This window comes from Phyllostomus hastatus, unplaced genomic scaffold, assembly GCF_019186645.2.
Source record: "Phyllostomus hastatus isolate PE091 unplaced genomic scaffold, TTU_PhHast_1.1 phas_contig_62, whole genome shotgun sequence".
In the NCBI taxonomy this organism is placed as follows: Eukaryota; Metazoa; Chordata; class Mammalia; order Chiroptera; family Phyllostomidae; genus Phyllostomus; species Phyllostomus hastatus.
The window spans coordinates 20,061,426-20,071,043 of NW_025333921.1; the positions used below are offsets into that span (position 1 = coordinate 20,061,426).

General features: G+C 46.6%; 1 pseudogene; it reads right to left on the bottom strand.

Annotated features, from left to right (window-relative positions):
- Positions 1–1,537: 1,537 nt before the first annotated feature.
- LOC123825167 lies at positions 1,538–6,115 on the bottom strand (annotated as a pseudogene).
- Between the last annotated feature and the right edge of the window lie 3,503 nt (positions 6,116–9,618).

Consider the following 9,618-nt stretch of genomic DNA (forward strand, 5'->3'; position numbering starts at 1 on the left):
GGGTGTGGACAGAGTTTGACTTTGCAGGCAGGGTATCTGTCTCCAGCTATGTCAGCAAGGGCCTTTGCAGGGTGGGACAGAGCCAGGGGCAGAGGGAGAGGAAAGGTGCAGGCCAGGGCCTAGGTCTAGCTTCTAGGGACCAGCTCTTTCCAAGAATTCTATATTTGAACCTAACTTTTCAGGTTGCTGTTTTATTTAACCATTTATTAGTTTGATTCATAATTAAAATATCTAGCTGTATGGTATATGGGATTTCCCTTATTCCATTGCCCCATACCATTTTCCCTCATACCAGACCCCATAAGTGCTAGAGATGAAACTCAGAGGGGGCTGGGGCATTAGGCTCAATTCTCTATGCTCTGAGATGCCATCTGTCAGCAGTGTGCAGCAAAACGGTCACCTCTACCAGGTAACATGACTGCTGACACAGATGTAAGCAGGCACCAGACTATGTAGTCTACTGGCTGGTAGGGGTTTGAGTTCAGCAGTCAAGGGCCCATTGTACAGAAGGCAAATTTGAATCCTAGAGATTGCCAGGAACTTGACACAATACTGTACACAAAGTCCATGTGCATGCATGCCCGTGTGCACGTGCAGGGTGCTGTATGCATTGGGATGCTGCTTGCACACAGGATGGGGTGCACATGAGGCAGACACTGGTGGATTGGTGTGGTTTTCCTTTTCTACCTTTCTCTGCACCAGAGAAGATCAATCATTTTCTTTTCCTGTAATGTTGCCCTGAGTCAAATTTTTATTGGATTTCACAAAATTATTTCATATACAACATCCTCTGGGGGCCCTAATGCATGTCTTGATGGCAAAAGATGGTGGGGAATGAGGAGCTGGGGGCTAATACGGGAAGAGAGAGTGCCAGATAGATTTAGGAAGAGGTTCAGTCAGAAAAGTTATTTCATGTGCTGAGGAAATGACAGGCAGATGGGGCAGACGGGCAGAGGAGAGAGGCAAAGCTGGGCCTCTGAAGTCACCTGGGACATTGCAAGTGGGACATTGATGTGGGCCAACCACGAGGGGTAGAGAGTGATGTCAGATGGCCTGGGGCCATGAAGGGACCTTGCAGGGGTTAGAGAGGGTGGCTCCACAGGCTCTTGGAATAGAGGACAGGTACTCACACATTCCTTCTTTGCTACCGTCTCAGTCTAAGGCTCTGGCCTGTTTCTGTCAGGTCCTCAATGCCAAAACCAAGTGAGCCTATAGATGGAATAGCTCAGGGCAGGCCTGAGGCAGACCCTCCCTGCTGTAGTGCCTGTAGTGAGTGTACCTGTGGGACTTGGGGTCTAACTAGCTTGGCTTGGTTACCCTCTGGCCAAATGACATTGGGGAAGTTACTTACCTCATGAACCTCCGTTTTCTCACTATATGAGAAAGAGGAGTGTTGGGAGAATTCAAGGAGATGATGGATGCAAAGGGCTGGCATAGGTGGATGCCCACACATGGCATCTGCCAGTTTTTTCACTCTTGTAATTTGTTCATTCTTTTGAAAAAAAAAATCACAAATAGGCCTTTTTATTTGTCACCATTAAATATCTGATTTTTGAACAGATTCTTGAACTGGGGGCTCATATCCATCAGCTGCTTCAACTTTAGTGCCTGTCTCATCCCCAGTAGCTATTCTAGAACTGCTACCTTCACCATGCAGCTCCATGAGTTTTCTCAGTTCAAACCTGGGCTTCTTTAGCATTTTGGCTTTTTTAACAAAGACATCATGGAATGGATAAATAGATTGGCAAGGCTTTTCTATGTCTTTCCCAATGCTATCTGGAATTAATTTATTGACCACGTCTTTTAAGTCATTTGTCTGCACCCTGTGGGTCATGATTTCTATTATCTTATTCCAGATCTGAAGGACCTGTTGATGCTGAGAATAAAAGGTCTTCTGAGTGTGATTGTTGTATTTTTTTTAAAAATAAAACCAACACAGAATCAATGAAGCAAGTACCCATCAGTAGTCTTGACATCAACATGAGCTTCGGTGATGATCTGCCATTTTTGACCATGGAGCACATTTTGTCATGGGTAAGATCCATGCCATGGAGATCAGTCAGACAGTTTTTACCCTGAAAATCCTCAGTTATTAGCTTGAATTTTCTAAATGCAACTTCGTCATTCTGCAATTCAACTAGGTTCATTTCAAAAACATGATCCTTCAGACCATCAGGTATGATTTTGGCTCCTTGAGTTCTCATGACTTGTGTTTTTCCAATATTTCTTATATTAAACATAGCTGGTGCTTTCATGTCATACCAATCTTTCTTAGAAAATTCATCAACCACTTTCTTTTTGGCTCCCTTTTTGCCACCTTTTATAAGGTGCTTGTTCTTGCCCACTGTCACGGTGCTGCTCAGAGAGCCAAAAGGCTAATTTGTTCATTTTTATTTCCTTCCCCAAAACTTCCATTCATTGCCAAGCACTGGGGAGACAGCAATGGAAAGTGCCTGAACTCATGGATTTTATATTCTAGAAATGAGGCCAATACCAAGCAAGAGAAGAGAGTAAAATAAATTATATTTTACATGGTAACAGGTACTATGGAAAAAATTAAGCAGGAACTGGGGGCTGGGAAGGAAGCTCAATTTAAACAAGTGGTCAAGGAAGGTCTCAATGAAAAAGTGATCCTTGAGTATAGATGTAAAGGGGGTAAGGGGGTCCTGAGCCAGAAGACTCTGATATGGAGGGAACAGCAAGCACAAAGACCTTGAGGTGGGAAGTGTCTGGCATGTAGGAGGGACCTCAGAGCCCGGCCTTGTGGGAATGGGGTAAGTAGGGAGCAGGAGTGAGGGGAGAATGGAAAACATATGGGCCAAGAGGGGATGGGGCCAAATGAAGACTGTGCAGGCCACTGTGAGGGCTTTGGCTTTTTCTCTGAGTATGACAGAAGCCACTGCTGGGTCATCTTTCTGCCTGTCAGATGCTGGAGGAGTGAGTGGGAGGTTTGCTATAACTTTCCTAGCCCCAATGAGGTGGCCACATGCTCCCCTCACAAGACAGATAGATGGGCCAGAGTCGTTGACTTCTTGGAATGTCCTCTGGAGGCAGCTGCAGCCTGTGACAGGAAAGGACAGGGTCAGGGAGGCTGAGCAGGACCCGAGACTCTGGTCCTCCTGCCATAGGCCAGCACCTCCTGCCACAGTAACTGGTCCCAGAGATTGCCTCTTCCTTCCCTGGATTCCAGCCTGTTCCATGTCTGCCAACTCCAACCATGGTTTCTGTTTGGGCAATCACAACAAGAAAAGTAATGAAATTAATTCACTGTGAGAATAAGCATCCACAAGGTTGAACAGAGAGCTAGACAGACCCAGGTAAGATCCCCAGTGCAACAGGAAGCAACCAAGACCAGGAAGAAGGATCCAGGAGGAGTACAGGGCAGAGAGTGGAGGCACAGGCCCCTATAAGGGGCATGGCTCCTCCAGCTCAACTCAGCCCACTTCCTCTGAACACCCATACTGGGCCAGGTGTAGCACAAGACCTGGGGACAAAGTCATGGCCAAGTCCAAGGTCACAGTGCCAGCTGGAGGAGGAAGAGGGGCAGCCTTTCCTCCACTTGCCAAGCCCTGCATCCTGGCATGAGACTGTGTCCACCCCAAGGGAGGATGTCTCTTTCTAATTGGCGCTATGTTGGCTAGTAGTGGCCCTGCCTTAGTCCCTGCACCAAGGTGCTCCCCATGCAGTATGGACAAAACCAGGGCAGGGTGGGGTAGGCATGGAGATGTTGTGAGACAGATCAGTAAAGAAAAAAATTACTGCTCAAAGTTTAGTGACAGGTGTCAGGACAGGAATGCCAGAAAAGCTAATTCAATCCGAACATCCTCAAGAAGGCCCTGGGTGGGTGGGGAAGAGTTGGTCAGGTGAGATGCTACCCAGGAAACAGCCCTGACAAGGGCCTTTTTGGCCCTTGTAAAGAGGAAGAATAGTTTAGGTAACGGTGAATGGCTTGAGCAGAGAGGCTTGCAAGGGAGTGGGGAGAGCACAGGTACCCAGTTAAGGGGCTTGCCAAGCAGGTTGTAAGGAGGATCTTATGAGGGAATCAGATTTGCATTTTGGTGAAGGGTCTCTGGTTCTAGTTGCAGAGGTTTAATCGGAGAGGTCAAGAGGAACTTTGAGGCTTCTAGGAAAGAGATGTTGTGCCTGAGTGGGGTGAGAATAAAGGCATGGTATGGGAAGCATTGGGAGGAGCCTGGTTTAGTTGGGCAGGTCAGGTGGGGTTGCTGCAAGCCAGTGACTAGATGGGAAGGAAACACTCAGTGGCAGAGCAGATCTAAGGGGGAGAGGTCTGCTCATTCTCACCTGCCAAAGGTCCGGGAACCAGGTCTGTACCCAGGCCTTTTCACCCTGAAGTCCTAGCTTCCTCTTTCCACTGCCACTTGCTGCCTTGTCACTTATACCCTCTATATGTCTGACAGTCCTCCCACTTGCCAAACCAGGTCCCCAAATAGAAAGTCTTGGAGAAGGGGCAGCAGAAAGTCTTTGCCAAGTGAAGTTATTTTTACTAAGTGCCCAGATACTTTAAAAAATAGGCAAAGCACACAAGGCTTCATGCCTTCTAGTGTCTCAAGAAACCCAAGATGAGAGGCACAGACCAGCCTGACTGGCTCAAATATATGTTGCATTGCCAAGGTAACCATCAGTTGACCCTGCAGGCTGGCATCTATGGAACTGAGGATTTGGAAGGAAATTCAGACAGTCACTCAGGGCCTGGAATCAGAAACCACTGGTGAAGTCAAGGACTTTCGGCCAAGATGGAGGCATAGGTAGATATGCTTTGCTTCCTCACACAACAAAAAGAAGGACAACAACAAATTTCAAAATGAAAAAAAAACTAGAACTGTCAGAAAATTGACCTGTATGGAAGTCCAACAACCAAGGAGTTAAAAAAGAAACATTCATCCAGACTGGCAGGAAGGGCAGAGTCAGGCAGCCAGGGTGCAAAGGATGCACAGTAAGGTGGTGGCTAGAGGACAGGGTGAGGCAGTAGTGGGTGGGTACACATTCATGTGCAGATAAGCTAGGAGGAACAAATGGGGAGCAAGACAGGGCACACAACCCAGGGTACCAGTGCAGGGAAATAAAGCCTCAAAACCTCTGGCTGTAAAAACTTGTGGGGGTTGTAGCAGTGGGAAAAACTCCCAGGCTCACAGGAGAGTTCATTGGAGAGAACCATGGGGTCCCAGAACATATGCAAACCCACCTACCCTGAAATCAGCACCAGAAGAGCTCAATTTGCTTATAGGTAGAAGTGACTGAAAACAGGATGAGAGCCAAGCAAGTGGCATTGTTCTCTCTCTGACCCTTCCCCCACATATAGCACCACAACCCAGTGAAGTAGATTGCCCTGCCCTGGCGAATAACACTCCACCCTTTACTATGTAACAGGCTCACCCAGACAAAAAATATGGCCTAAATGAAAGAACAGGTCAAAACTCCAGAAAAAGACCTAAGTGACATGGAGATAGCCAACCTATCAGATGTAGAGTTCAAAACACTGGTAATCAGCATGCTCACAGAAATGATTTGAGTACAGATGCAAAATAGAAGAAGAAGTGAAGGCTATACAGAGTGCAATAAAGAAAAATACATAGGGAACCAACAGTGATGGAAGGGAACCGGGACTCAAATCAGTGACTTAGAACAGATGGAAGAAATAAACATTCAACCAGAACAGAATGAAGAAACAAGAATTCAAAAACATGAGGAGAGGCTGAGGAACCTCGGGGACAACTTTAAACATTCCAACATTCAAATCATAGGATTGTCAGAAGGAGAAGAGGAATAGCAAGAAACTGAAAACGTATTTGAAAAAATAATGAAAGAGAACTTCCCTAATCTGGCAAAGGAAACAGACTTCCAGGAAGTCCAGGAGGCTCAAAGAGTCTCAAAGAAATTGGACACAAGGAGGAACACATCAAGGCACATCATAATTACATTACCCAAGATTAAAGGTAAGTAGAGAATCTTAAAAACAGCAAGAGAAAAGCAGACAGCTACCTACCTACCAAGGAGTACCCATAAGACTAGCAGCTGATTTCTGAAGAAAACTTGCAGGCAAAAAGGAGCTGGAAAGAAGTATTCAAAGCCATGAAAGGCATGGGCCTACCTCCATGATTACTCTATCCAGCAAAGCTATCATTTAGAATGGAAGGGCAGATAAAGTGCTTCCCAGGTAAGGTCAACTTAAAGGAGTTCATCATCACCAAGCCCTTATTATATCAAATGTTAAATGGACTTATATAATAAAAAGAAGATAAAAACTATGAACAGTAAAAAAACAATGAACTAAGCAAATAACTAGAATAACAGAATCACAGAAATAGAGATCACATGGAGGGTTATCAGTGGGGAAGGGGTGGGAGGAGAATGGAGGAAAAGGTACAGGGAATGAAAAACATAAATGGACAAAATGGACAAAACAGACAGGGGGAGGTTAAGAATAGTATGGGAAATGGAGACCCTAAAGAACTTTCATGTATGACCCATGGACATGAATTAAGGTGGTGAAATGATAGTCAAAGGTGGTGTACAGGGTGGAGAGGAATAAAGGGGAGAAAAAAATGTGACAACTGTAATATCAATAAAATATATTTTTAAAAAAATAGAAAAGAAGAAATAAAAAGACCTAATTATAGACCTAAGTCTGGAACTTGTGGGAAGAAGCTCTGATTTTCCTGGACTTAGAAGTGGTAGCATGTAACACTGGAGCTTCTAGGGGCCATGACCGCCAGGGAGCCAATTTAAGCCAACACCAAGGAAAGCAGAGCAGAGAGAGTGTCCTAATGATAGCATCTGAGTCTCCAGATACAACTGATGTCCATATACCCTTGGATTTCTCAGTTACATTAGCTAATCAATCCTCTCTCTTTTTTTAATTTTGCTTAAGCCAATTGGAGTTAGTGTCGTTTGTACCCAAAAGTAACTTGTCTAACCCAAGAATACAACTGTTGAAAGGGCATGGACAAAGCCCTGTGTCACAGCAGTAGGTACATTCATCTGGACTGATAGTAATCTATGAATCAGTTCCCTTGGGGATAGCTGTTCGATTAGTCAGTCTTAGTTCATCCCCTGTCCTGGAGTCCTGGGGCACAACCCAGGCCTCACCAACACCAGGTGCAAAGCCTAGCAGGAACCCAGGTACAAACTGTACCCTAATGTCCTTTCAGATAAAAGAATTCAGTCACTTTGACCTGACTCATTCTTAGTGAATGACCTATAGCTTTCTCAGGATCCTCAAACCTCCTTTATGAAGGCCTGTTGGATGGATGAACCAGGACCAATGTCAAGCTAACAGGCAACTACGCTTAGCAGCTGCAAAGGGGCTCTCTCTGGGGACCCAAGCAAGGCTTGGGGACCCAAGGAAGATGGAGGCCCATCTTCCAGCTCTGGAAAGATAAGAAGAAGCAGCAGGATCTGACAGGCCAGACTTATAGAAAAGGGAAGCGGGAGGGAGAGTGGGCAGGAGAAAGCACTACTTCAAAGCTCATAAAATCATAGCAAATTGAACTGCCCAAGATAAGCAGTGGTTGGTTCCTAAATTATGCAGATTTGTGCAAATTTTATGCAAATTGCCCACACAAAGGTGTCAGGGGGCACTTGCTGACAGCCTGGCTCTGGAGCCTTCTTGTCAGTCCACCTCAGCCTCCTTCAGGGAGTGGAGGAGCTGTCATCCACTGGGCAGCAAGAAGGGAGGCAGAAAGTCTGCCCTGTTCCACCTCCTGCACCCCTCCCTCTGGGAGGACCCTTCCCAAGGCAGGCCCTCCAGTTTACCCTTCACACCTGGCTTCTGCCCTGGACTGCCAGTTCAGAGACAGCAACTGAGAGCTGGGCTTTTCTGGTCACCTAGTCTAGCTGCCCCATTACCATTGTACAGATGAAGAAATAAAGGCCAGGCCAGGAAAGAGACTTACTCTGTCCCTTGAGAAACTGTTGATTGATTCAGTCTGATCTACCTACTCATCACCTCCTAAAAGAATTGACCTTCTGCGTGTTCAAAGTAGGTGGCCATCCATTCACTTTCTACCTACCCTCAGGCCCCAAATATTGCTTCTAATCATCATTGTACCTAGCTTCCACCATTTATGTATGCTCTTGGTCTCTGGCTTGGGATTAGTTATCACTGAATTTGTGGCTAAAACCCTGCAAAGTTTGATCAAAGTTTTGTGGGGGTGCCCTAGAGCCCGGGGACTAGATATTCCAGTTACTTGTAAATCTGTGCTGGACCCTTGTTCCCAGAGAAATGGAGTCTCTTTTGTGACTGCCATCTGCACTGATTCAGCACCTCCATCTTCTCATATTCTTCTCATCCTCTAATCACATGGATGAAAACATCACAAAAATTATTCAAAGAGTACTTGCCTTGGGCCAGGCACCATTATAAACACTTGGAATTCTCACCACAGCCCCCTGGGTTAGAATCTATTATTATTCCTATTTCATAGACAAGGAGGCAGTGGCACAGAAAGGCAAAGTCAGCTGTTTATGGTTGCCCATCCAATAAGTGATAATAAGGGGGGAGGGTTACCCAGGAGTGTCTGGTGCCAGAGTATATGGCTTAGGAGACCTGCTCAGTGCAGTCTTCCTCCACCCCCTTCAGGAGGCCTGTTCTGACTATGTGATGCAAAAGCTGTCTGCCAATGTCAGGGCATCTTTCATTGATGGATAGAGGCCTCAGGGCTGCTTCCTTCCCTGAACTCTGCAGCCTCAGACTCCAAATCCTTTGGTTTTGCCTGGAATTTGTCCACCAGGCCTGGTAACAGCTCCCTGAGGACAGGGTAGGGCTCCTTTGTCTGTCCCTCATTGGAATACTTCTCCAGTGTGTACCAGCACAGACCTGAGACCCTCTATCACCAGAGCAGCAGAGGCATTCAGCACTCAATACACGGAACCCCAGCTGTCTACAGTCGATGTTTCCTTCCTGCCAGGCTCCACTAGAGGAAAAAAAGAGAGATAGTCCTATCCTTGTATCACCCTTCATTTCTTTCAGCACCTCCTGCTCCCCAAGGTAGGGTCCAGCTCTCCTATTCTTTGTACCCTGGAACCCAGGGACCTTCAGAGAGCAATGCTAGCTTGGCTTCCCAGAATGCCTTGCTCTCTCTTGCAACTGGAGGTGCTGAGAGGAGGAGGGAGTTTTAGGTCCCACCCCCAAATGCAGATTAGATGCTGAGTCAGGCTGGGTCCCACCCTTTTCCCCCTGTACCAGGAACCCTCTGGAGATGGTGCTTTAGTCCACAGAGGTGGGACCTCTGCTGGGATAGCAGTTTCTTTTGAGAATCTGAAGAAAGCTCTAATCCTGCCCTTACACAGAGGGCATTGAAGAGATAAGCAAGAAAGCCTTGGCTTCACACACCTAGCTAATTGAGTGCTGGACATTCTGCTTGCCCTTTGACCCCAAAACTGGCCTCAGTCCCACTAGTCCAGGCATACCTGAGCCCTGTCCCATTCTCCCAATGCCTGTCCAAATCCCAGGGCCTGCTTCTCATTTAACCATGTGACCCAGGATGGGATGAGCTCAGGCTAGCACCATGGTGACCTCTGCTCTCCTTGGTGAGGCTTCTAGTCCATCTGTCACCATTGACCCCTTACCTGACAGCTTCCTGGTGATAGGAGGCTGTG